The sequence below is a fragment of the Nicotiana sylvestris genome, chromosome 1 (assembly GCF_000393655.2).
Source record: "Nicotiana sylvestris chromosome 1, ASM39365v2, whole genome shotgun sequence".
In the NCBI taxonomy this organism is placed as follows: domain Eukaryota; kingdom Viridiplantae; phylum Streptophyta; class Magnoliopsida; order Solanales; family Solanaceae; genus Nicotiana; species Nicotiana sylvestris.
In genome coordinates, this window is record NC_091057.1 from 52,119,950 (window position 1) to 52,146,517 (window position 26,568).

At 42.6% G+C, this 26,568-nt stretch overlaps 1 long non-coding RNA gene across 1 annotated transcript in view; it reads right to left on the reverse strand.

Annotated features, from left to right (window-relative positions):
- Positions 1-594: 594 nt before the first annotated feature.
- Positions 595-26,568, reverse strand: part of LOC104231757 (uncharacterized) — a 37,907-nt gene continuing 11,933 nt past the window's right edge. Inside the window, exons 2-4 of the long non-coding RNA XR_712172.2 lie at positions 5,427-5,816; positions 5,024-5,094; positions 595-869 (exon numbers count right to left, since the gene is read on the reverse strand). This is a non-coding gene — a long non-coding RNA (uncharacterized lncRNA). The remainder of the gene's footprint in view (positions 870-5,023; positions 5,095-5,426; positions 5,817-26,568) is intronic.

A 26,568-nucleotide genomic window follows, 5' to 3' on the forward strand; every position in this document is an offset into this window, starting at 1 on the left:
TCCCCAAAAATTGAAAATCCTAAGTTCTACTCAAAACACCCAATTTCCCCCATGAAAACCCTTGATTTTGAGTTGAAATCATGTAAAAAGATGTTATGGATTGAAGAAAACGAGTTATAAATAACTTACAATTGATTTGGAGAAGAACTTTTCTTTAGAAAATCGCCCAAGAGAGCTTAGGGTTTGAGAGAGTTTGAAAAATGAAGAAAAATCCGACTAAGTCCCAATTAACTGGTCACAGATGTCGCAATTGCGAAGCTCGCAAATGCGAACAAGGCCTCGCATTTGCGAACAAATAGTTGCAATTGCAATACTATCCCTCCTCTGATGATTTCACATTTACGAAGGGTGGTTCACAATTGCGAACACTGGCAGGAAGGCTTTCTTCGCAAATGCGATCAAGCCCTCGCAATTGCCAAGTCTGTTGAGCTTGCAATTGCAAAGCCTGATGTCACAACCCGGACTTCCCACCCTCGGGAGTCATGATGGCGCCTACTAGTGTAAGCTAGGAAAGCCCATTATTTTACCCTTTTCATTTTTAATCCATTAACAATTATAAATTAACATTTATAAAGAGAGGAAATTAATAGAGAGGAAGAATGAAAGTTTAATAATTTTAGCCAATAACAATACGAATCCATAACATAAACTACCCAGAACTGGTGTCACAATCTCACGGGCTGTCTAAGAAAACTACAAATAAAGTCTGAACAAGAAAGTACATGTTTGTCTTTGAAATAGTAAATAACAGATGAAAACTAGATAGGGAGGGGATGCCAAGGCTTACGGACACCTGCAGAACTACCTCGGGTCTCCTGGTGGACTGAAGGCAGAACCCCTAGCTAAGGTCTATATACTCTAACCGAGATCTGCATAAAAGAGCACAGAGTGTAGTATCAGCACAACCGACCCTATGTGCTGGTAAGTGTCGAGCCTAACCTCGGCGAAGTAGTGACGAGGCTAGGACACCACAACCAAACAACCTGCAGCTAAGCAGTATCTAACAGAATAACAGTAATAAAAGCAATTCAAAAGTAACGGGGAAAGGGTAACATGCTACAAGGGAAACATTAACATAATGAATCACAATAGTAGTGGAATAAGACAATTAAGGAACTTGAACCGAAGCGTCAAGAAATCAAAATAAACAGACAATAAGTGCACAGCATCACCCTTCGTGCTTTTACTCTCAATCCTCACCAATGCAATCAAGTAATGAAAATGTGCAGCATCACCCTTCGTGCTTTATCACTCTTTCCTCATCCAAACAATAGCAACAACAATTTCTCGACAAGAGAATCAACAACAAGAATAAACACATCCCGACAAGGGAATCAACAGTAAGAATTAAGTATGTCCCAACAAGGGAATCAGTTATAACCAAACTTGTACCAACACTTAACTTCACAATCAAAACCTCAACTGGAGCCAATGCTCAACAATAAACAAATACCACGAGTTAATCATAGGTCTTCCTCAACACGGAGAATCAACAATTTAGGCAATTTTAGTACTTATTAAGAAATACAACACTTACAATTTAAGACTCACGGGTATGCTTGACACCGACGTATAGATACTTGTCATCACACCTATACTATACTACACTAGCACATAGCAAATAAGGCACATTACCTATTCCATCAAGCTAAGGTTAGACAAAACACTTACCTCGAACTTTCACGGCCAACTCAAGCCTCAAACACCGCTTTTCCTTTAGAATTCGCCTCCAAATTACATGTAGCTAGTCCAAAATAATTTAACAACATCAATAATTGCTAAAGAAGTCATACCCAATGCTTAATTATAAGTTTTCTATCATTTTCCCCAAAAAGTCAAAAATCGACCCCAGACCCGCTTGGTCAAAACTTGAGGTTCGGACCAAAACCCGATCGCCAATTCACCCACGAGCCCAAATATGCAATTAGTTTCAAAATCCGACCCCAAAACGAGGTCTAAATTTCAATTATTCAAAAAGCTCTAACTCTACCCAAATTCCTAATTTCTACCATGAAAACTCTTGATTGTTGATTAAAAAGTGATGGAAAATATTGGGTAGTTGAAAGAGTAAAGTTTAGAATTGACCCCAGACCCGCTTGGTCAAAACTTGAGGTTCGGACCAAAACCCGATCGCCAATTCACCCACGAGCCCAAATATGCAATTAGTTTCGGAATCCGGCCCCAAAACGAGGTCTAAATTTCAATTATTCAAAAAGCTCTAACTCTACCCAAATTCCTAATTTCTACCACGAAAACTCTTGATTTTTGATTAAAAAGTGATGAAAAATATTGGGTAGTTGAAAGAGTAAAGTTTAGAATTGATTACCAACACTTTGGGGATGAATTGGTGTGAAGAAAATCGCCTCTAGGCCTTGGGAGTTCGAAAATATGGAGTAAATGGTTTCTGCTCGATTTTTGGTTCTGTTTTTAAAATAATTGAGCAGGCCTTCATCGCGTTCGCGATGGGTCAGGCCCAGATGGACATCGCGTTCGCGTTCAAAGGCTCGCGTTCGTGGAGCTTCAGCTCCTCAAGCCTTCGCATTCACAGTTAGGTGGTCGTGTTCGCATAGAACCATTTGAAATCCCTCCCCCAGGCCCACTAACCCTACGTGTTCGCGAGAGACTGAACACGTTCGCAAAGGGTAACTCCCCCCATAGCTTCATGTTCGCGTCCTGAGCTCCGCGTTCGCGAAGAACAATCTGGCATCGGAGGAAACTTGCTTTACGCATTCACGAGTGAAGCCACGCAAACGCGAAGAACAAAATCTCTGTGCACCTAAGACAGCAAAACCTGCAACTTTTCCAAGTGTAAAAACATCCTGAAACCTATCCGAACCTCACCCGAGCCATCGAGGCTCCAAACCAGATGTGCATACTAACTCAAAAACATCATATGGACTTACTCGTGCGATCAAATCACCAAATTAACACATTTAACAACGAATTTACCATTAAAATCAAAGAAGAATCTAAAGAACTCTTAAGTTCAAATTTTTGACAACCGAGGGTCCGATTCACGTCATTTCAAGTCTGTTTCTGATCAAATTTTACAGGCTCAACCTAAATACCATATAAGACCTGTACCAGGCTCGGAACCAAGATACGGGCCCGATACCATCAATTTCAAACACATTCAAATTTCCAAAAACTCTTAAAATTTCAGTTAAACAATTTTCTTCAAAAATTCATTTCTCGGGCTTGGGACCTCGGAATTCAATTACGGGCATTCGCCCAAGTCCCATATATTTCAACGAACCCTCCGCAACCGTCAAATCACTTGTCCAGATATGTTTACCCAAAATGTTGATCAATATCAACTTAAATTAAATTTTAAAGGCCAAATTAGCATATTTGTTTTATCAAATTTCACAAAAAAGCGTTCCGGATATACGCTCGGACCGCACACGAAAATCGAGGTGAGATAAAAGGAGATTTTTAGGGCCCTGAAACACAAAATTGACTCAAAAATCAAGTGATGACCTTCTGGGATCATCACACATGACCTCACAATTGCGAGATCAGAGCCTGCAACACAGCTGAACCTGCAACAGCCATTTCCCTAAGTCTAAATTCACTCTGTGGCCTATCCAAAACTCACCCGAGCCCTCGGGGCTCCAAACCAAACATGCACGCAAGTTCAAAAATATCATACGGACTTGCTCATGCGATCAGATCATCGAAATAACATCAACAACTATGAATTAAACTTCAAATTCTTGAAATCACTCAAGAACATCAAAATTACTATTTTCTCAACTATCAGTCTATTTTATAGCAAACCAACTTTGATCTTTACCAAATTTTACAGATTCATCTTAATTATTATTTTAAACTTGTACCGGGCTCCGGAACCAAGGTACGTGCCCGATACAATCAAGAAATGCATCAATTCAATTCTAAAAACTTTTATATTTTCCAGAAAACAATTTTCTTTAAAAATTCATTTCTCGGGCTTGGGACTTCGGAATTCGATTCCGGGCATATTCCCAAGTTTCAAATTTTACTATGGACCCTACGAGACCGTCGGATCACGGGTCCGGGTCCGTTTACCAAGAATGTTGACCAAAGTCAACTTTATTCAATTTTAAAAGCCAATTTCCTTATTTTACTTAGTTTTCACATAAAAGCTTTTCGGAAATGTGACCGGACTGCACACGCAAATCTAAGTGATAAAAAAGAGATTTTAAGGCCTCAGAACACAGAATTTTCTTTCAAAATGGGTGATGACCTTTTGGGTCATCACATTGCCAGAGTTAAAGGCAACGGGAAAAAGACAACAGGATAAATAGTCAGAGAATCAAAATCCTAGAGTATGTCAAAGGCATAGAGATGAAACTCAAACGAATCGGTCAAAATAGTAGAGAAGAAAACCATAGTTCAAAGCACTTAAATGTCTGAGCATTTCTCAGAAAACTCGTTAGAGATCAAAACCCTGGGGTAAAGAACATAGTCATGAGAATCAGTCGAACAAACAAAGAAATTAGGGTTAAACACTAAAATTTGGTATTTTTATAGAAACTTAAAGGGGTGAAACCCTAGTTTTGGGAAGACAAAAGAAATCGGTTAATAATAAGAAACACGGAAAGTTTTTAAGAGAAATAACAAAATAAACTTAAAACTATCTTAGATCTACAAGGATCTGAACGGATTTGAGAAGTAAGAGACTAGGGTTTTAAGAGAATGACAGAGATGAAAGAAAACCTAGTTTGAAACCAGAGATTCGAGCCATAAACACAAGATAATAGTACTCACAAACGGAGATGACCGTAGGTATATTCATAAATGGTTTCGAACAAATCTAGGTTGGATCTTCTTCAAGATTATTTCATAAAACAATTATATTAATGAGTTTAAATCTAGGCATGATATAAGCCTAAAAATATCAGGACATAGGCATAGCTAGTAACTACGTACGGACTCACGTCACCTGATGTGTATGTAAGCCCCACAAAATAGAAGCACATAATAATTTATTTCACCTATGGGGTTAATTCCCTCTTACAAGGTTAGAAAGGAGACTTACCTCGCTCTGAAATTCCATAATCGGCTCCCAAGACCTTCCAACGACTCAAACCGATGCCCAACGCTCCAAAACTGGTCAATAATTATGCAAACTCATTAATATATACTCAAATACCCATTAAAATCCTATTTACAACAATTTCCAACTCCATTTGAAAAGTCAATAAAATCATCCTCGGGCCCACGTGCCTAGATTCTGAAAAATTTCGAAGATAAACTTTACCCATAACATCGCGAACTCAAATATATAATTTATTCCAATTTCCATATCCAATTTTGTGGTCAAAATCCAAAAATATAAATTTCTAGGTTTTTATTCAAAACCCCAAATTTCCACTAATTTCCCATGTTAAAATCGAGATATAATCCAAGTAATTAACTTGCAATAGGTGTGAATCACTTACCTTGACATAGATGATGAAGATGGAGCTCCAAAATCGCTCCTAGGTCGTCTCCTATGGAGGAAATGAGATGAAATAAGCCAAACCCATTTTTGCAAACTTATACACTACCAGACAACCCTTCTTCGCATTCACAGGCCTCCCATTGCGTTCCCGATGAACAAAATTCTTGAAAGCCATTCTCAAACTCTTCTCAGATAACCTCTATTATAATGGTCATATCCTTTTGTACAAAACTCCAAATGATAAATGGTTTAACTTCATGAAACCTAGATAACAAGATCTACAACTTTCGTGTTTTGGTCATCTCCCAATTCCTTATAGATTTTGAGAAATAAGCCGCCAAAATCAGCCTTGTGCAACACAAATTTCTTTTTCATCTTCCCAGACAGCCTGTAGTGTACCAACCATTAATTTTTGTACACAAATCCAAATTCTAAATGGTTTACTTTTATGAAAATTAGATACAAAGAGCTACAACTTTCATTTTTTGATCATCCCTAAATTCCTTATAGATTGCGAGATATGAACCTCCGAAGTCAGACTTGTGCAACAGATATTTCCTTCTTCGCGAACGCGAGGATATCTTCGCGAACGCGAAGAACAAAGTCCCTGTAGCCAAATCCTTCTTCGCGAACGCGAGAGGATCCTCACGAACAGGAAGAACAACACCAGACACCAGTATCAGCTATTGCAAAAAGCCCGAAATGATCCGAAACCACCCTGAAACACACCCGAGGTCCCTGTTGATACCCAAATTTTCACAAAAAATATTTCAAATTGCATATATGTCTTCAAAATCATGCATTGATTAGCAATTGATATTTTGCCACAATTTTCATATATTTTTATTAATTTATCCAGCATTTTATTTCCAAGAAATAATTACAGAATTACCTCACAAATGATTTCAAAAGCATTTCTTGATGTAATGTATTATTTTTGGTCCAAATTATTTCATAATTAGCCAAATTGGCACCTTTTGGATATAATTGCAATAACTTTGCAATTATAGTCCAATCATATGAGTTTGTACTATTTTCATCCAGAAATTAATCATGTGTATTTTTTAAATACTAAATAAATATTTTAAATTATTTTCTACGCATGAAATTCATTTCTATAATTAACAGCTATTTTTGTAAATTATTTTAATTAATTTACATTGGGTATTTAACAAATAGCCACTATCATTTTAATTATAGCCTAATTAAATCAGACCCCAACCCAATTAAAACGGCCCAAATACCCCAGACCCAATACCTTATCCTACCCGGCCCAATCCCTTGTCTAATCTAGACCATTGATCAATTTTAATCAACGGTCCAGATCTCTCCATACCATAATTAACCTAAAAGACTAACCCCCCCCCCCTTCCCCCTCATTTCTCTCTTTCACTCCGCCGTTACACCCTCCCCTCACCTCTCAAATTCTCTCTGCTAAAACTTAAAGCTCTCACCGGTCGTCGACTTGCCGGTAACTATGGTGGTCTCACCACCATCCCAGCCCCTATGTCTCCTTCCTAAACCGGGTTATTGCTGACTTGAGGTCCTCAAAGGAACTAGAGGCGGTTCAACTCACCCCCATGGTTTTTCATGTCATTCTCAGGCCAATCTTGGCCTGTCAAAGTAAGATCCTGCCATCTCCGGCTAGAACCTGTGGTTTCTAGGCCGATTCTCTTTCTCTTTGGGTTATCTCTCTGAAACCCTAACTATTAGCTCTTGATTTCTTAGATCTGTAATAGATCTGGGTATATTCCGAGTTATTTTGCTATTTTCCTTAAAGATTTTCCGATTTTTCTAAAATGACTCTTCATCTTTAAACCAGGGTTTCTTAACCCCTTTTCAAAATGGCTTCTCCTTCTAATTTTAGTTATTTATGATTTTCACTATGTTTAAACATTTATTTGAATTTTCTCTTTTTATCTGAGTTATTATGCTGAAAACCCTAAGTTTCTTGGTTTTAATCCTGGATTCTGAGTCTGTTTTGTGACAATATGTTTACTTAATCTGTATATATGCTTGTTTCTCATGAGCCTTATGATTCTTTGTGATTTTACTCTATTTTGTTCATCAGTGTCTCTGACTTTTACTTCTTCCGCCTATGTCATGTTTATTTTATTAATTCATGTTATGCTCTATGTGAATCCCTAATTTTGTGTGATTTTACCCTATTTGGCTTATTAGGGTTTCTGATTCTTGCCTATTCTGTGTTTATTCCGCTTGTTCTCATAAATTAGAGTCAATTTCTCCTAAATCAGTACTATTTACTATTTTTGAATCTTTGAATCTCTGTGACTGATCCTTTACTGATTTCCGGAGATATTATCTACTGATTTTAACCTTTTAGATATACTTTCCTACCTTAATCTATGGTCGAGCATGCTGTCAACTGATTCTTAAGTATTTTTCTTGATTAGAATCTGTTGAACCTAGTCTCTATTACATGTTGTGTACTTGTATGCTGAAAATATTTTCTTATTTGTTATATTCAGCCTTATATGATTTCCTTCCTTATTTAGTATTTGCACGTTACCGTTTAAATTTAACTCTTTAATTAAAGGAAGTACTTGTACTGATTTGATTCTAATTAGTACATAGTTCCATAATTACTGCTGAACTATGATTCTTGCCTTAATTTCTATCTGTTTTCAAACTATAAGTACCTTGCTCTTTCATTAGCACAAAGACACAAACAAATTGGTTCAAAAACTCTCTCACACACAAAAACTCTCTTTTGCTCTCTTTTCTCTAGTAGAAAACATGTTTTAGGTTTATATTTTTCTGTATGTGCATAAGAATTCATGTTTAGGACCAATACATGCAAAGCATATTATGCATTAGACACCATGCTCCTAGGTTTCATGTATACTGTCTTCAGCATCTCATTTTGACATCCTTATTATCACTTAGAAATCCTGTTTCTAGGATAAACGACAACATTAAAATAAAATGTTACTTATGCATATTTTGAAATCATGTTGTAACCTGCTGTGCATTTAGAAATCCTGCTTTAGGAAGTCTGCATATAAACCATTCTGAACATTATATGTGCATATTAGATACCATGTTTAGGATCTCGTTCATACTTGCTCAGTCACACCTAGTTAAACTACTGATGCATGAAAAAGGATATAAAACTGTCTCATGTCTAATTATCCTATTTAAGTAAAACTGGTAATAATTTTGTATCTTGTAAAACTTAGAACAGCATGATTTAGGTAAAATATCTCCTACCCTGTTTTAATAGTTATGGTAAAAATTGTGTGTTATCCCATGCCTAGGCAAGCCTTAGGTAATCAAATTTCTTATAAAACTGGAAACTGCCTCTTTGTGTTTACTGTTTAATGGTTAACAGGCTTAAAATCAATAGGCAAACTGATTAGGCCCCTGCTTCTAAGTTTAAAAAAAATAAAAAAAATGCAGGTCTCTAGTGTTTTGATACTCACCAAGACATCATTGTGTGCGGTAAAAACCGGGCGACCGGTTTTCCCCCGACATAATGCTTTGGAGAGTGACCTCAGAAGCACGGGATCTTGGGTCAACCGCTTCCCTCGAAACCTGCTGATGCCCTGCCAAGAATAAACATCGGTTGAAACCCCGACGAACGCAAGAATCCCTCGAGGAATGCACCCAGGGTCGATCAAATCTATTCAAGCGGTCGACGCCAGCCCACACACGACGTAAAACTAATGGGTTGTCACATCTCATTCTTTTTTGTCATGCTACACATCTTGTACAAAGTTTGGGCGTCCCTTTTCTATAAAAGGGGGGGTCACCAACACCTTGTAAGGTAGAGCTCCAATCATCCTACTCAAGTGCAATAATATCTTCTCTCTATTTCTCTTCTCTAATTTGCTTATTCCCCTTGGCTCAGAGCCATTTATCTTCGGTCATTCTCATTGTTTATCACTTTGCACTGGCCCAAGGTCGTCTTCGTATTCATCATCTCTTAACTTGTTCTTCATTATTTAGCCTAATATTGGCCGAAAGAGCCCTATCTTATTATATCTTTAACTATTATCCCATCCCTGCCTGTCCCCGATACTTCGAGATCGATACTAACGTCGACCCCGAGGTCCCATCGACCATCTCCGCACTCGGGCAACAGTCCCCTTCGGTTTGATTACTGTACCTTTTTGCTCGCATTTTATCATTATATTTTACGTTCTTAGCATCAACTGCTCTAACAACTAGCTCGAGAATAGATCACGTATTTTTAGAATCTCATTTACAAATTTAATTGTTGTTACCATTTTCACGGTAAACAGTTTGGCGCCCACCGTGGGGCTAAAAATAATAGTGATTATTTTCTTGTTGGTTTCGTCACACAAACGCATGTTATCTTTCACACTTTTCTTTCCCAAGATCTTTTGATTTCAGGATAATGTCCGGCTCGATAAGCAAAATCAAGCAAGACTACCCCAAAAATCATAGCGAAAATAGTATGGCTGCTCCAGATGTTGGCACGACACCGTAGGATCCTGACAACGCATTTGGATCGATTCAAACGGACGCGGGCTCGCAACAGTTCAACGAAGCCTCGCGCACCAATGATAGCATACAGCGTGTTGACCAACAGGAAGCTCAAAAAACCCTGGCCCGGGTAGAACAGGAAGTTAGTCTTCATGTTATTTTTGAAATGTTGCAGGCACGACAGCTGGCTATCGCTCGGCTGCAAAATCGCCCGGAGACTCCCAACGCAGTAGCGTCGGAAACATCTCCTTACGTCGAGCTAGAGCTCGAGAGATCAAGTAACGACGGATCGGTAACCAACCCCGCCGCAGTCAGAATGCTTGGGAATCTCTTCAAAAGTATCGAATCAGGTTCGTGGAAGCTCTTACAGCAACCGTCTCCCAAGGAAACAGTCTCGGAACTCGCTTCACAGAAATCCGAAACGTCGAAACTCCCTAGGTGAGACAGGACCTCGGATCCCTACGGGCGCGCCACCACTTACGCGTGCTATCTCAAAGGCAGCGACCTCCAAGATGATGAGTTCGAGCCCGTCTCGTTAAGGAAGTTCAAAGAAACTCTCTCGAAAGAAACCATGACGCGACGCACACCCGACATCAGCCACGAACTAGGGTCGTGGACAACCGTCCGAAAACCTCCTCGGGTCCAGTATATCCAAGCAGACTCCCAATAAAGAAGCTGATGCCAAATGAATGGAGGTACCATCCATGCACTGTGAATGGAAGGAACAGCTCGAGATGCAACCCACCTTGCAACAATAGGGAAATAGCCCGAGGATAGCACCCTCGAGGAACCTCCAATGGAACCAATTCAACAAGGCACAGCTGGCAGAGAAACCCCGCCCAGTCGAGTACGATTTTAGAATTGCTATGCCAAACATCGTGATCATCATAAGTGAAACCAGGAATGCCAAGCGGCTCAGACCTATTCGACCAAAACCCCTTCAAAAGAACTATGGCCCGGCGCAGGAACCGCAGGGCGCGCGAGGTCACCGACTCAAAAGAATAACAACCATACTATCCAATAGAGATCGCAACCAAGTATCATCGAGCGGTCAAGCTCGAGTCCAGCTCCAAGGGAGGAAGGATATCGGGAAAAATGAAGCTGACAAGCCACGACGTATTGCCACGACGGTAAAGGGGAAGCGGCACCCTTTAAAGATCCATAAAGTGTAGAGTGAAAGTGCTCATTGCAGGGAAAAGACGGGTCCAGGGAATATTCCCAAAAGACACCCTTGCATCCAAGGAAAGGGATGCCGAGACTTTGCCTCGGCCTCGTATTAACGCGTTGGTAACCCCCTCCCTCATTTAACCTATTTTAAGTAAAGCATGTGTTCATGAGTACAGGTGATTCGATCAGCTATACTGACGGTGTCAGACCAAAGCTAATAGGGCAGTTTGGACTAATGAACCAAATCACTCCCGCACCTCGAATCTTTGATGGATTCCAGACGCCGATCGCCACAACAATCAGAAAGGCCGCTCCCTCTATAAAGCCCGCCTGAGCTCGGACTGGAACATCGAGCCCGCGAAACACAAACTTTTCATTCAAATGACAACGGGCATACCGCCCAAAGGCGACTTCGACCCCACTTCGCCAAAAGGGATGAAACTCCCCGACAGAGGTGGGACTAAAGCATTCGACAAGGAGCTACATGCGATGAGAGGAAATCCCTCACCACATGACCCATCACCGGTATCAATGCCACTGCCCTCGAAGGGATCAAAGGGTAAGCAGAACCACATCTTCGGCCAAGCATGGTCGAACATAGCAGAAGGTTGTATCAGGGCTCACGCCTCGAAATGTCGCCTATGCATCCCACAACAAGGAAGAACTACTCCGCTCCTTTGTTGTTTCTTTTTTTTACTAACCTATATGCAGGCAATCAGCCGAGGCATTCAGAAGTTCCGAACTCCACTCGGAGATCTGGGGCCTCTGCAGGACCTGCCGAGCTCTCTTCCCTCGACTGGGCTTCCAACCTAAAAAAGGCCCCACCAGTAAGATTATTAGCAGAGCAGCGTACTCCACAGAAAGGGATCCAATGAGATCGCAGTCCTTTCTTCTACAGTCACCCTGGAAAGGCCAATAAATGGCAGGCTAAGTTTCGAAACGGAACCATGTAAACGGATCAGATGATCAGAGAAGCCGCACCCATGCGGTCCAAGCTCACAACAACGGGACAACATGTATTCACAGCATATATTTACGCCAAGCAATGAAGAATACCTTTTTAGCATTTCATACTTCAAAAAAGGCATATTCACGGCAAAGGCCTCTCCGCCAAATACGTCCCGAGATGCTCAGAGACCTAAACGATTCAGCGCCCATGCGACCCCAGGGCCGGAACTCCGGGCTCATCAAGCCCCTATAAGGCAACTGCGGGCTCATCAAGCCCTTAAAAGATAACTCTGAGCTCACGAGAAGTGGTCTTCAAGCTTAAACAAACTCGATGACTCGGAGACTGATGTTGATCGCCATGCGACTGGAAAACACAAACTGTAAGACCCCTAGCGGGCAGCCTCGGTGTAACCAGATCTATTCTACATTACAAAATCTATAAGACCTCAATAGGCATGACAAACTGTAAGACCTCAATAGGCATGACATACTGTAAGACCTCAATAGGCATGAGAAACTATAAGACCTCAACAGGCATGAAAAACCCGAAGTTTAGGTTATACATCACATTTGTAAGAATCCCTAAAGGGCATACCCTCGATGTAGATGCCTAAACTATCACTGGGGATCAAAAATGACTACGGCCAAACGCATATGACTACGGTCAAAACTGCTGATACAGCCAAAATAACGCGTCTCTAGGACGCCCGATTGTCGCTAAAAATCGCAGACCACTACTTCGAATATACTTCGGAAAGAACCGGTTAAAACAGGCTTCCCTCAACAGGCAAAAACAAGCTCCGACCATGTCGGCTCCAAAATGCAAGAGCTTCGATCTACCCGACCTACGAGCTATGAACCTTACGAGGTGTTCGAAACATCGCCGACAACGACTTGAAATCGAGGTTCCTCTGGAACCGACGATGGGTCAGGCAAAAATACTATAAAAGACTTTAACAAGCGGAAACAAAGCCTACAAAAAAGCCTATGGGCAAAAACAGCGTAAGAGCCATTGTCTCCAGCTAAGCAAGCCTTCGGGCCTCATATTGAAAGGTCTCTATGACAAAACAGCATAAGAGCCATTGTTGTCAGCTTGAAAATTGACAACTTGAGGATTAAAATGAGCTCGAATCGTAACCCGATTAGGAGATCGGATCCAAAATAGTTAACTACGCAAGCCTCCAGGCCACATACTAAAAGGTCTCAATGACCAAACGACATAAGTGCCACTGTCGCCGGCCAGAAACTCAATGAAATTTAAGGGTCGATTACAGCTCGAATTGCAACGCGACTCGGAGATTAGACCCAAAAATTGCAATATGCCTAAGGGCACGACATAAATGCCATTGTCGTTAACCAGAAACTCAATGAAATTTAAGGGTCGATTACAACTCAAATCGCAACGCAACTCAGAGACTGGACCCAAAAATTGTAATATGCCTAAGGGCACGGCATAAATGCCACTATCGCCGATTAGAGAATCATGGAAACTTAAGGGTCGATTACAGCTCGAATCGCGATGCGACTCGGAAACTGGACCCAAAATAGTTAACAACAATATGCCTAAGGGCACGGCTCAAATACCATCGTCAGCCGATTAAATCTCCAGACCACGCGCCCGCAAGGTCACTTCAACCCAGAGCCTAAATGGCCATCATCATCCGCCCATGTAGGCAGTAAGAGCTTGAGGGTCAATTAAAGCTCGAGTCACAATGCGACTTGGAGATTGAACCCAAAACAGTTGGAACGGCAAATGCCAACGGGCAAAAGATAAAAACAACTATACATGCCCGCACGGGCACAAAAAATTCAAGGACAAAAAGGTTCGAGTCGGAGCCTGACTCGGAGACAAAGCCTAAGAAGGCAGGCCAAGCACAGAGGCCCCGGTGCCTGCTCACATCAAGGATCACGCTTAAAAGACCCTGGACCTGTCCGCTCAGTTCCGGACATGCAAGGATCCCACTGAACATCAAAACCAGACCGCCCAATTGAAATCAATCACAAACAAAAAGGTACAAAAGAGATGTAACTTCAAATTCTTTCTTATATATTGCATGCGCAAAAAAGGCGCATTCTCCATCTACCGGCATATCCTGCATATATCAGAAACAAAGCGACAAAGCAACAGAATCCACACTCCGCACTAAAAGGGCTACGGCCTGTCAAAATTCGCCCCCTGCGACTTCAGCGAGAAGCAACCAAGCGCCACGACTACTCCCCCTTTACTCGAGCCAATTCCTCAGGGAAAGCAGGAGCCTCGTGCGCCAACCTCCCAAGTACTTCTCTTTGGGATCTGCAACAAACATATTCCTCGATCCTCTTCTCTCGATCGAGGGTTCGCTTCAGATCAACTTGGGCATCAGCAGCGCCCTTCATGCGAATCACCATCTCCCGACGAGCCTTGAATTCGGCTTAGTGCCATTTCTGCCCAAGCATCAATTATCTCGGGTCTAAAAACATCGGAAGCTCAGATTCGAAGTTTCCCAATCATACCGGGATTGAACTTTGGCACCATCATGAGTCAAAAGGAGTTGATCTCGAAAGTAGAGACCTCGGTCGAGGCATTCATCCCCTCCAAAGCTTGGACCTGCACTTGAGCCCTTAGCTCCCCACAAGCAACTCTGGCACGGCTGACATCGCCCATAAGGTACTCCAAAACCTCCGCTTTTTTCTACAGCTGATACAACAATAAGGGGGTTAGACCTAAGGACAGAAGGGGTGAAGCGCGTACTATAGGAGTCGCCTGCTCCATCAAATAGCTCTCATGGTTTAGGCTCTGATATGCCTCATATCGCCAAAACTGCAGCTCATCCTCCTTCTCTTTGCTAAAGAGCCCAAGGGACTCGATCTCTTCCAGAATTTTCTGAGGCTTGGCCCCTTGATAGAGCGGCTCGGACCTGAGCCCATCACAGTTCCACACAAGAAAGGTTCGGCAAAGGGAGAAGGACACGGAATACACAGAAGAACCATGCTAAAACTCACCACGAGGTAAGACCGGCAAACCTACTCGGCGGCCAAACACATTCCTATTGGTCCAACCTTACTGGGCCCGAAGAGAACCGCCACACCGGAATCAAGGGCTCCAGAAGCACCTGGCTCGGTCGATACATTCTCCTCAGAAGCGTGAAACGGACTCGCCATAATAAGAAAGCTTTGTCACACCATGAAGAACATATCTCACTATCGCTGTTGCCTACCTGGAAATCTACGACTCCCCAAGGAGGCACAACCGAGCCCCTAAGGAACAACCCGACACCGACAAATGCCCGTACGAATGCGGCAGAGGAAGGAAGGCACTGATGCTAAATTCGCCATCGTCGCAGGTAGAGCCGGCAAAACACGAGGAGCACCGCTTGAAGTGCATCTTCTTCATCTCTTCAAACAGATAACGAGGGTTTCAAAGGCAGGGCACCAATAGCTAACACCTCGGGGGAACGATTCGCTCGAGCCCGACCTCTGCTTTCCCCAAAGGCAGGCTCCAACGACCCCCAAGGAGGCAATAGCAGCCTCACATTGCATATGGGAAAAGAGGCAATAATTCAAAAACAACCAAGGGCACCAGCCATCCGCACCATATCTGGCACCGATGTAATAATCAACCCCAGAGGCCTCCATCACGGTAAGATAAAGCCCTAGAAGGCCAACGACGCCTCCACCAACACCGAATCAGCGCACGGCCTCAAAGGCCTCCACCAAAGAAAGTCAGCTAGCAAATATAGTTGTTTTTAACATACACTCATGTGGAGCAGGCCCCGGATGTCGATCTGGATGATCCAAACACAAACAGATCTCCGCCCGGAGACCGCATTCGAGAAGCCACCGACGTCCCTAAACCCACCAACCCTCGGGCAAGCCTCTTCTCAAAGTCCACTACGAAGTCCAAAGACACTACACACGCCTTCACCGTAAGGATCCGGCGGCCTGATGTTACTGGTCTTATTCTGGGGCAGAACACAAAGAACCCTACGCAGAGCCATTTTTATCAATCAAAGGCTCTAGGAAGGATAGAGGTAGCACCTGAGCATGGGCAATTCCTCGACAGAAGTCAATCGCATATGCTCCAAAAGGTTATCCGCAATCAATCCGAAAGGGACCCCCATGTACCAAAAAATGACCTTTCACGCAGGATACCATTCTCAAGACCCAGGACTCCACCAACTATCTCCATGCGATTCGGAGAACCCAACTACCCGAGCCTATCAGGTCAACTGAGGATCAATCCGAAGTATAACAACAGGCTCGGAAAAGAGCCATACCAATCAATAGAAGATCGGGAAAAACGCTCGCTTCCAAGCCAGGCATCGCCTGTTAACAACGAAAGAAGACGTTCAATGGCCTCGAAGGGCATGAGAACATACAAAAGCAAGGCAAGAATTGAAAGGAGTCAAGAAAAAGTACATTCATATTCGTAAGAAATCCATAAACAACAGCCATCGAGGGGTCCTTACATATGGTTACAAAAGCCCGTAAGGGGATCATCACGCAAAAGAGAAATCCAAAGGTATACATACAGCAAAAGCCTAAGAGTCTAGCCTACTTTTTATGCAGCATCTCTGTCGTCATCCCCTCAGGCATATGACCTCAAAGACAATATCTTCCAAATCCGAGCCCCCTCCTAAGCAGCGGTGTATAGTCTGAAAAATACCCCCCAGGGTCGGGAAGAATCGGCCCTCTAGCTCATCGCCCCAAGCTGACAACGATTGCAGCAACAACAGCAACATCACGATGGCAACACTCCGTCCAACCAAAAAAAGATCAAGAAAGGAGTCAAGACGCATATGGCGTAAAATCTTAAAGCCTGGGGCCTCAAACATGGCAAGATGTTAGAAATTCAAGATAGCAAGGAAGGAGAAGAGATAGGTATCGAAGGGAGTTTGAATGAAAAAGCTAGCCGCAAGGAGCCCTATTTATAGAAGGGAAAAGCAATCGGCGGTGCCATCATCGCCCTCGAAAAACGTAATGGCAGGTGCAATCAATGTGTTCATAAAAGCAAAACCGATAATAATGATATGACTCCAAAAAATGAAGGGTCGTAGCATTTCGGGCAATCCTGAAGAAGCGAAAAGGCGAAGTACGTCGATACCTACCAAAGGAGAGCTGCACCATCGACATGATGCTACTACAGGAGATCGGAAATGATATGTCTATACCGTTTCTTATCACTTCCCTCTAAGAAACGCGGAGACTATCTGTGTGCGGTAAAAACCAGGTAATCAGTTTTCCCTCGACATAATGCTTTGGAGAGTGACCCCAGAAGCACGGGATCTCGGGTCAGTCATTTCCCTCGAAACCTGTCGATGCCCTGCCAAGAATAAACATCGGTTGAAGCCCCGACGAATGTACGAATCCCCCGAGGAATGCACCCGGGGTCAATAAAATCTATCCAAGCGGCTTGACGGCAGCCCACACACGGCGTAAAACTAATGGGCTATCACATCTCATTCTTTTTTGTCATGCTACACATCTTGTACTAAGTTTGGGCGTCCCTTTTCTATAAAAGGGGGGTCACCAACACCTTGTAAGGTAGAGTTCCAATCATTAGTCTCAAGTACAATAATATCTTCTCTCTCTTTCTCTTCTCTAATTTGCTTATTCCTCTTGGCTCAGATCCATTTATCTTCGGTCATTCTCCTTGTTTATCACTTGGCACTGGCCCGAGGCCATCTTCGTATTCATCATCTCTTAACTTGTTCTTCATTCTTTAGCCTAATATTGGCCGAAAGAGCCTATCTTATTATATCTTTAATTGTTATCCCATCCCCGCATGTCCCCGATACTTCGAGATCGATACTAACGCCGACCCCGAGGTCCCATCGACCATCTCCGCACCTGGGCAACAGTCCCCTTCGGTTGGATCACTGTCCTATTTTTGCTCGCATTTTATCATTATATTTTATGTTCTTAGCATCAACTGCTCTAATAACTAGCCCGAGAATAGATCACGTATTTTTAGAATCCCATTTATAAATTTAATTGTTGTTACCATTTTCACGGTAAACAATCATGTCTTAGGATCCTATTTAATAATACTGCTCTTATTTGTGTTTAAGTTGTGTTGTTTACATGCATTATCTGCAGAGGTAAACCTGAGCCTCTTATTTGCTCCTTCCTACTTTTATTTGCTAAAGTCCTATGTGTTCTTGCTTGTCGCCTTAGTATTTTCCCCTTTAAACCTTAGGGTCTATCTAGAACTGCCTATAGGTAGAGGTCCTAATTTCCTCCAGGACCATTAAGAAGGGACGGGTAACAGCACGTATAGAGATCGCTAAATAACATTCGCTTAATAACCTCTAAGGGGTGGGAAGGGTAGATATGGATATGATGACTATTCGCTAATGTCACGTGTAGTCCCTCATTGAGGAGTGTTTACCGGACATTACGTGGGGTGATCCTGTAGGCTAACCAACCTAGGACCCCTCCTTCCAAAATTCCCTTTACTCTCCATGTGTATACAATTTGTTTAGGCCTTTCCTTTGTCTCATTATTTGAGGCATGTAATGTCTGAAACCTGCTCTTATTTGTAATTATGTGTTTAAAACTATTTATTTGTTAATGGACTAGTTCATAAGTATAAGTTGCGGGGATCCATCGTTGTGGATCGAGAAGGGTGCCTAACACCTTCCCCTCAAGGTTATTTTGATCCCTTACCCTAATTCTCTGGTAATGCAAACCAACCCAAGAGTTAATCGTTCTGGGTACCCTAACGCACCATAATCAGTTAGGTGGCAACTCTTCAAATATCCAATTCCCAAAAGGAAATGAGTTATTACCCCCATGAACATCGAAACCCGGACTTTCTCCACGGAGGAAAAAAGGGGGCGCGACAGCATGGCGACTCTGCTGGGGATACCTTTAGGCTCCTACCATAACGAACTTGTCTTTTGTGAATCAGTCCAAGCATGTTTTACCCCGTACCCTTTCCCCTTATTTGAATTTCACTGCCTATTTTAAGCATTTATGTTTCTTTTATTCATGAAACTGACTTGTCTCTATGTTTCCTTTTCCGTAACTGTATTTCAATTATTTAAATACTGTATTTATTTTTTCCTACATGCAAATACCTGACTACATGCTATTAATTGCTGAATAATCATGCTCCATATCATATTCCACTCGTGCGTATCAAATCCTATAGCAACGCTTAATGAGTGGTTGCGCTCTTTCTATTTATTACCCTTAAATTTGGAAAGGCTTATTTGTAGTGAAACCAGTCGATCAACGGTGCAGTCAACAGTTCTGTGTCTTTCCCCCTCAAGTTGTCCGCTTGTGGGTACCAGTCTAAAACCTTATAGTAACATTACTCTAATCGAAATTATGCATGCATCATGGTCAAACCAAGTCGGATCAGTTATGTTGTCCACATAATGATCATTTAAGATGAGCCTTATCCAAAGTCCACCGGGGTTTCCATAATCCCAACGGACACAACTAGGTTTTGTGCATTAATTTGGAGAACTAAATGCCAGTATGCTAATCATGAATGTATAAATAGGCGACTCTGGTGGGGGAGAAAGGCCTAACCCTTTTGTTTCGCAAAAAATGAAGAACGAGGTCCCCAGCTTTGGTCACACTCTCACTCTTTCTAGACTGGTGGAGGAATCTTGCATCAAGTGACTAGATCAATGAATGGAAAGATAGGGTCGTCAAATCTAGTGAAAAACTAGAATATCTGGAATACAGTCTGATAGAATTGGAAGGAAAAATGAGGAAGAGAGTCACCGACTGCCAGAACGTTGAGGGAAACGAAGGAGGACATTTGGCAAAGGCATTCTTACTGATGAACCTATGCGAACTGGAGGATTTGATCGACAAGAGCATTCAACCTAAGGAACGTCCTTTCGAGACCAAATAGATTAGGTTTACTCTCTTTCCTAAAGTGTAATAAGGCCAAGTGCCAATAGTGACTTGTTTTATTATCTTAGTGTCGTTTTGGGATTCGTCTATTTTTATATTATGAAATGAAGCATTTATTGGCATTTAAAGTTCTCCAAATTTATTTGTCGCTAGGCCTACCTCGGGCACAACGAGATTCCCAAAGTAGGACACAAATTTACATTTCTGTAATATATGTTTAAATACTTCAAACATTTCAGGACCCTCACTGACTTGTTACCTTTTTGTTTTTTCTTATTTTTTATTATTCCCATCTCCTTAGGTTGGTTCACTCATACTGGCCTCATCAGCGTATCATACCAGATCTAGAGGCCCTCCACCACCTCCTCCTCCAAGCAATACAAAAGGCAGAGGAAAAGCAAAAATGGGTGACTTAAGTGGTATCCGAAAGGAGAATGTTGAGAACGCAGAGACTTCAAATGGACGAAGTACTCCGGCCCCAAATGATCTAGTCTTGAGACTGGAACAAAAGATATTGGAATTGCAAGGAGAACTTGAGCAGGTCCGCAACTTGGCAAACTTGTCACTCACCCTAAATGTCTCCGACATCCACCAACAAAACACAAAGAACCCAGCACCTCCCCAAAGCACACAAAACCAACATCCACAAAATCCTCCCGCACCAAATCAATACGCAACTCCACCCCAAAATCTCAATCTATTGCCAATATTGACTCTGCAACAACATCACCATCAGCCAACTCAGTACCCACCAATCACCACTTACCATACTCCCCAAAACACACCACAACCCATTCCCGATCCCCAAAACTTCACCTACGACCATCACTATGCTCAAGTTCTTGGAACCCATCAAAGCAACCCTGCATACGTAGAAAGTGTACCTCACTCCATCCAAACCATATCCTATACACCGGAAACCTCCGAAAAGGACATGCTCATTAAAAACATGGTTGAAGAACTTAAGAAGTTGACAAGCTGAGTTCAAGGTGTCGAAGGCAGCAAAGGAATAGAAGGTTTGAATTATGAAGACCTATGCATACATCCGGATGTAGAACTTCCATAGGGATACAAACCTCCCAAGTTTGAGATGTTTGACGGCACAGGTGATCCCATAGTCCATCTAAGGACCTATTGCGACAAACTTGTGGGGGTCGGGAAAGACGAAAATATCCGAATGAAACTCTTTATGAGGAGTCTTACCGGGGATGCTTTGTCTTAGTACATCAACCAAGATCTCAAGAAATGGTCCAATTGGTAAGTATGGCGTCAGATTTCATGGACCGGTTCAGGTTCAATACAGAGACGCACCGGATGTTTTCTACATTCAGAATCTTAAGAAGAAACCTACTGAGACTTTCCGTGAGTATGCTACTCGTTGGAGGTCAAAAGCGGCCAAGGTCAGGCCATCTTTGGACAAGGAACAGATGAACAAATTCTTCGTCAAAGCACAGGATCCGCAATATTATGAAAGGTTGATGGTTATCGAAAATCATAAATTCTCTGATATTATCAAACATGGAGAAAGAATCGAAGAAAGGATCAAAAGCGGGATGGTAACAAATTTTGAGGCACTACAGGCCACAAATAAGGCATTACAATCAGACAGCATATCAAAGAAGAGAGATGTTGGGGCAGTAATGGTGGCCCAAGGCCCGAAATCTCCACTTACATATCAAACACCTTCTCCCACGTACCAAGCACCGCCACCCACATATCAACCCTCACCTCCCAGATATTCCAAACTAGCCACTGTCCACCATACCTATAGCTCTCAACCATCCTATTTCTGATCACCTCCAACTCGCCAAAACTTTCCAAGACCAAGACCCAACTTCGACCGCAAGCTACCCAAACAATAAAAGGGGCAAATTCCCGCTGTGGCATTTGAAAGTTGAGGGTTACGTCACTCATATTCCCGCTATGGCATTAGAAAACCCATTCCAATGGGTCAATCCGAACAAAACTTGTGCGTACCATTCTAGTATGAAGGGGCACACCACTACTGAGTGTCGAACATTAAAGGATAAGATCCAGACGCTGATTGACAACAAGGTCATACAGGCGAAGGAAGCCGCACCTAATGTCTGCAACAACCCCCTCCCTGACCATAGAGGTAATGGTGTACATGTGATAGAGACGAACGAAGAATGGGACCTTAAGGGGTCGATTGGGCTTCTTCGAGAAGGTGATGACTTTAAAGTTGCAGTCACACTTACTCCTATTGTGGTACATACTCAGTCACCAATCGAGATTGAGGTAACCGCATCAGTTTCATTCGAGGTGGAGGTGGCTCCGCCTGTAGCCACCCCCGCTCCATTTGAAGTAGAAGTGGTCATACATTTCACTGTGACAGTATCAACCACACCTCCATTCAACTCAAAAGCAATAGCCTGGGATTATGTTGCCGAGTCTCGACAAAAAGTGAAGGCCAAGGTAGAGGAATCTGACACCGCACAAGGAATGACTAGGACCGGAAGAGTCTATATGCCTAAACACATGGGAGGATCAAGCAAGGATGCCACTACCAGGCAGCCCGTCATTGAGACAGGGCCAGATGACCTGTGGAGGAAAGTACATGCAAAGGATCATTCCGTTGTTGACCATCTGAACAAAACCCTAGCTCAGATATCTATCCTGTCACTGTTGCAAAATTCAGAGGCACATAAGAACGCTTTAATGAAAGTGTTGGGCGACGCTTATGCACCCAATAACATCACTGGCGGAGAAATGGCCAACATGGTGGGGCAAATATTGGAAAGTCATAAGATTATCTTCCACGAAGATGAACTACCACCTGAGGGGCTGAATCACAATCGAGCATTGCATATCACAGTGCAATTTGAAGACAAGTTCATTGCCAGGGTAATACAGTTGAAAAATCATGGTACCACTTTTGGGCTCGGACACCAGTACACATGGAAAGAGAATAGAAATTGGTTGCCTCCATGGCGTGGACCGTACTACCCTCTCGAGCAGCTAGTGCCACGTTTGGAACAAGCTTTTCACCAAGCTGATACGATATGGGGGACTGCCAAAGAGGAAGCACTAGCCGGGTTGAGGAATTTGTTCTTGGAAGATGAAGACATGGATTGCAGTGCCATAATTGAGGAGGAGGAGGAAGAAGGCCTCACTATTCAGACCATGAAGAAGGGAGCCGTTTTCAAGAACTGGACTACCACACCATCCTGAGTTTGCCGAGTCCCTGGGTAGCTTGGCAGATTTTACTTCTATAGCCATTCTAGGCATTTAAGATTTGCCGTAATTTTGTTTTAAGATTTACTTGCTTCAAAATAAATGCTCGATTCGTCGAGCTGTACTTTGTCTGGATGATATTTCAGTTTTAATCAAATTCATTTGCTCTTTATTATTCACTACTATCTTTACATTTTTCCTTCTACAGTATTATTGTTACTTTTCCTAATGAACTAGTGATTGTGACATGTAATGAGGCAACGCAACATGAGAATAGTGATTCAGATGAAGAAGATGAGATACCCGAGGAAATTGTCAGGGAGGTTGAAAACTTTGAGAATAAGCCTAAGTCCAATCTGGACGAGACCGAAACAGTAAATTTGGGGGACGCCGAGACCGTGAAGGAGACCTGCATCAGCATTCACTTGTCACCAACAGAGAAGAAAGAATACATTCATTTTCTAAAGGAATATGAGGACATTTTCGCATGGTCATACGATGACATGACCAGCTTGAGCACGTCTATAGTAGCTCACAAGTTGCCTACTAATCCCATGTTTCCGCCAGTCAAGCAGAAACTCCGAAAGTTCAAACCAGACATGAGCCTGAAAATTAAGGAGGAAGTTACAAAGCAGATCAAAGCCAAAGTTCTCAGGGTGGTTGAGTACCCAACCTGGTTAGCTAACGTTGTGCCAGTTTCGAAGAAGGATGGGAAGGTCAAGGTATGTGTTGACTATCGGGATCTAAACAGAGCAAGTCCCAAGGACGACTTCCCACTACCAAATATACACATCCTGATCGATAATTGCACCAAGCATGAACTCCAATCCTTTGTAGATTGCTTTGCGGGTACCAAATTTGGATGGATAAAGAAGATGCAGAGAATACAGCTTTTTACACCTCGGGGTGTATACTATTACAAGATAATGTCGTTCGGTCTGAAGAATGCGGTGGCCACCTACATGAGAGCCATGACAACTATCTTCCATGGTATGATACCCAAGGAAATAGAGGTGTATGTGGATGATGTTATCATCAAATCTAAGAGGGCGGCGGATCACATAGCAGACTTGAGAAAGTTCTTTGACAGGTTAAGGAGGTACAATCTGAAGCTGAACCCCGCAAAGTGTGCATTCGGGGTTCCCGTAAGGAAGTTATTGGGATTCATCATCAGTCGTCGAGGGATCGAATTAGATCCGTCCAAAGTCAAGACTATTCAGGAGTTACCGCCACCTAGGAGCAAAAAGGTGTGATGAGCTTCCTAGGATGTCTCAGCTGTATCAGTAGCTTTAGCACAGTCCACAGTTATCTGTGAACCCATCTTCAAAATGCTGAGGAAAGTTGTCGAGACAAGCTGGACCGAGGATTGTCAGAAAGCTTTTGACAAGATCAAGGAGTACCTGTCCACACCACCAGTTTTGGTCCTGCCGGAACCAGAACAGCCTTTGCTACTCTATCTATTTGTGTTGGATGGGGCCTTCAGATGTGTTCTGGGAAAACATGACGAGACAGGAAAAAAAGAGCAAGCCATATATTACTTGAGTAAGAAGTTCACACCTTACGAAGTACGGTACTCTCTGCAAGAGCGCACTTGCTGTGCTTTGACTTGGACGGCCCAGAAGTTGAGTCTTTACTTCTATGCCTACACTACATACCTCATATCCAGGATGGACCCTCTAAAAACCATGCCGACTGGAAAATTGGCCAAATGGCAGATACTATTAAGTGAGTTCGATATCGTCTACGTAACTCAAAAGGCGGTCAAAGGGCAAGCATTGGCAAGTCACCTTGCTGGAAATCCGATGGAAGGAGCATACGAACCTTTGAAGACGTATTTTCCTAATGAAAAAGTATCATTTGTAGGAGAAGACATTACCGAAGCATACGATGGTTGGAGGATGTTCTTTGATGGAGCTGCAAATTTCAGAGGAGTGGCCATTGGAGCAGTTTTGGTATCAAAAACAGGTCAACATTATCTGGTACCTGCTAAACTCAGATTTCTCTGCACCAACAACATGGCAGAGTATGAAGCCTACATACTAGGGCTCAACATGGCAGTCGACATGAACATTCAGGAGTTACTAGTAATCGGTGATTCAGATTTGCTTGTGCACTAGGTACAAGGAGAGTGGGCCACTAAGAATTCCAAGATATTTCCATATCTGCACCATGTGCAGGAATTGAGAAAGAGGTTCACTAAGATATAATTCAGACATATGCCCAGAATTCAGAATGAGTTTGCCGATGCATTAGCAACTTTGTCATCCATGATACAGCATACAAATTAGAATTACATTGATCCTATCCCGGTTAGAATTCATAATCAGCTGGCATATTGCGCCCATATTGAAGAAGAAACAGATGGAAAACCTTGGTTCCATGACATCAAAGAGTATTTGGCGAAAGGAGACTATCCGGAGCATGCGAACCACACTCAGAAACGCACACTCCGAAGATTATCCAATCACTTCTTCCACAACGGAGGAAATTTGTACAGAAAAACTCCCAATTTGGGATTGCTAAGATGTGTCGACGCAAAAGAAGCTTCTAAACTACTTGAGGATGTACATGCTGGGACTTGTGGCCCACACATGAATGGTTGTCTTGGCTAAGAAGATACTTAGGGCCGGTTACTTTTGGATGACCATGGAGATAGATTGCGTCCAGTACGTCCGTAAATGCTACCAATGCCAAGTGCATGCCGATAGGATAAAAGTACCGCCAAGCGAGCTCAATGCAACAAGCTCACCTTGGCCATTCGCCACTTGGGGAATGGATGTCATTGGTCCAATCGATCCCACTGCTTCAAATGGGAACAAGTTTATTCTGGTAGCCATTGATTACTTCATAAAATGGGTGGAGGCTGCATCTTACAAAGCTGTAACCAAGTCATCGCAGATTTTGTCAAAGATCAAATTATTTGCCGATTCGATGTTCTTGAATCCATTGCTACTGATAGTGCTGCCAATCTCAACAATGATCTGATGAAAGCTATGTGTGAAACTTTCAAAATCAAGCACAAGAATTCTATAGCCTACAGACCTCAGATGAATGGAGCCATAGAAGTCGCCAGCAAAAACATCAAGAAGATACTAAGGAAGATGGTAGAGAATCACAAACAGTGGCACAAAAAGCTACCTTTTGCTTTATTGGGATACCGCACTACAATTCGCACATCAACCGGGGCAACTCCCTGCATGTTAGTTTATAGTACATGAGGCCATCATTCCAGCCGAGGTAGAGATTTCTTCTTTAAGAATCATACAGGAAGCTGAATTCAGCGAAGCAGAGTGGTTAAGAAGTCGCTATGAACAATTGGCCCTCATCGATGGAAAAAGGATGAACGCAGTATGTCATGGCCAACTTTATCAGAACAAAATGTCTAGAGCTTTCAACAAAAGGGTCAAACCGCAGCAATTCGCACCAGGTCAGTTGGTGTTGAAGAAGATCTTCCCACATCAAGATGAAGCCAAAGGGAAATTCTCTCCCAACTGGCAAGGTCCGTA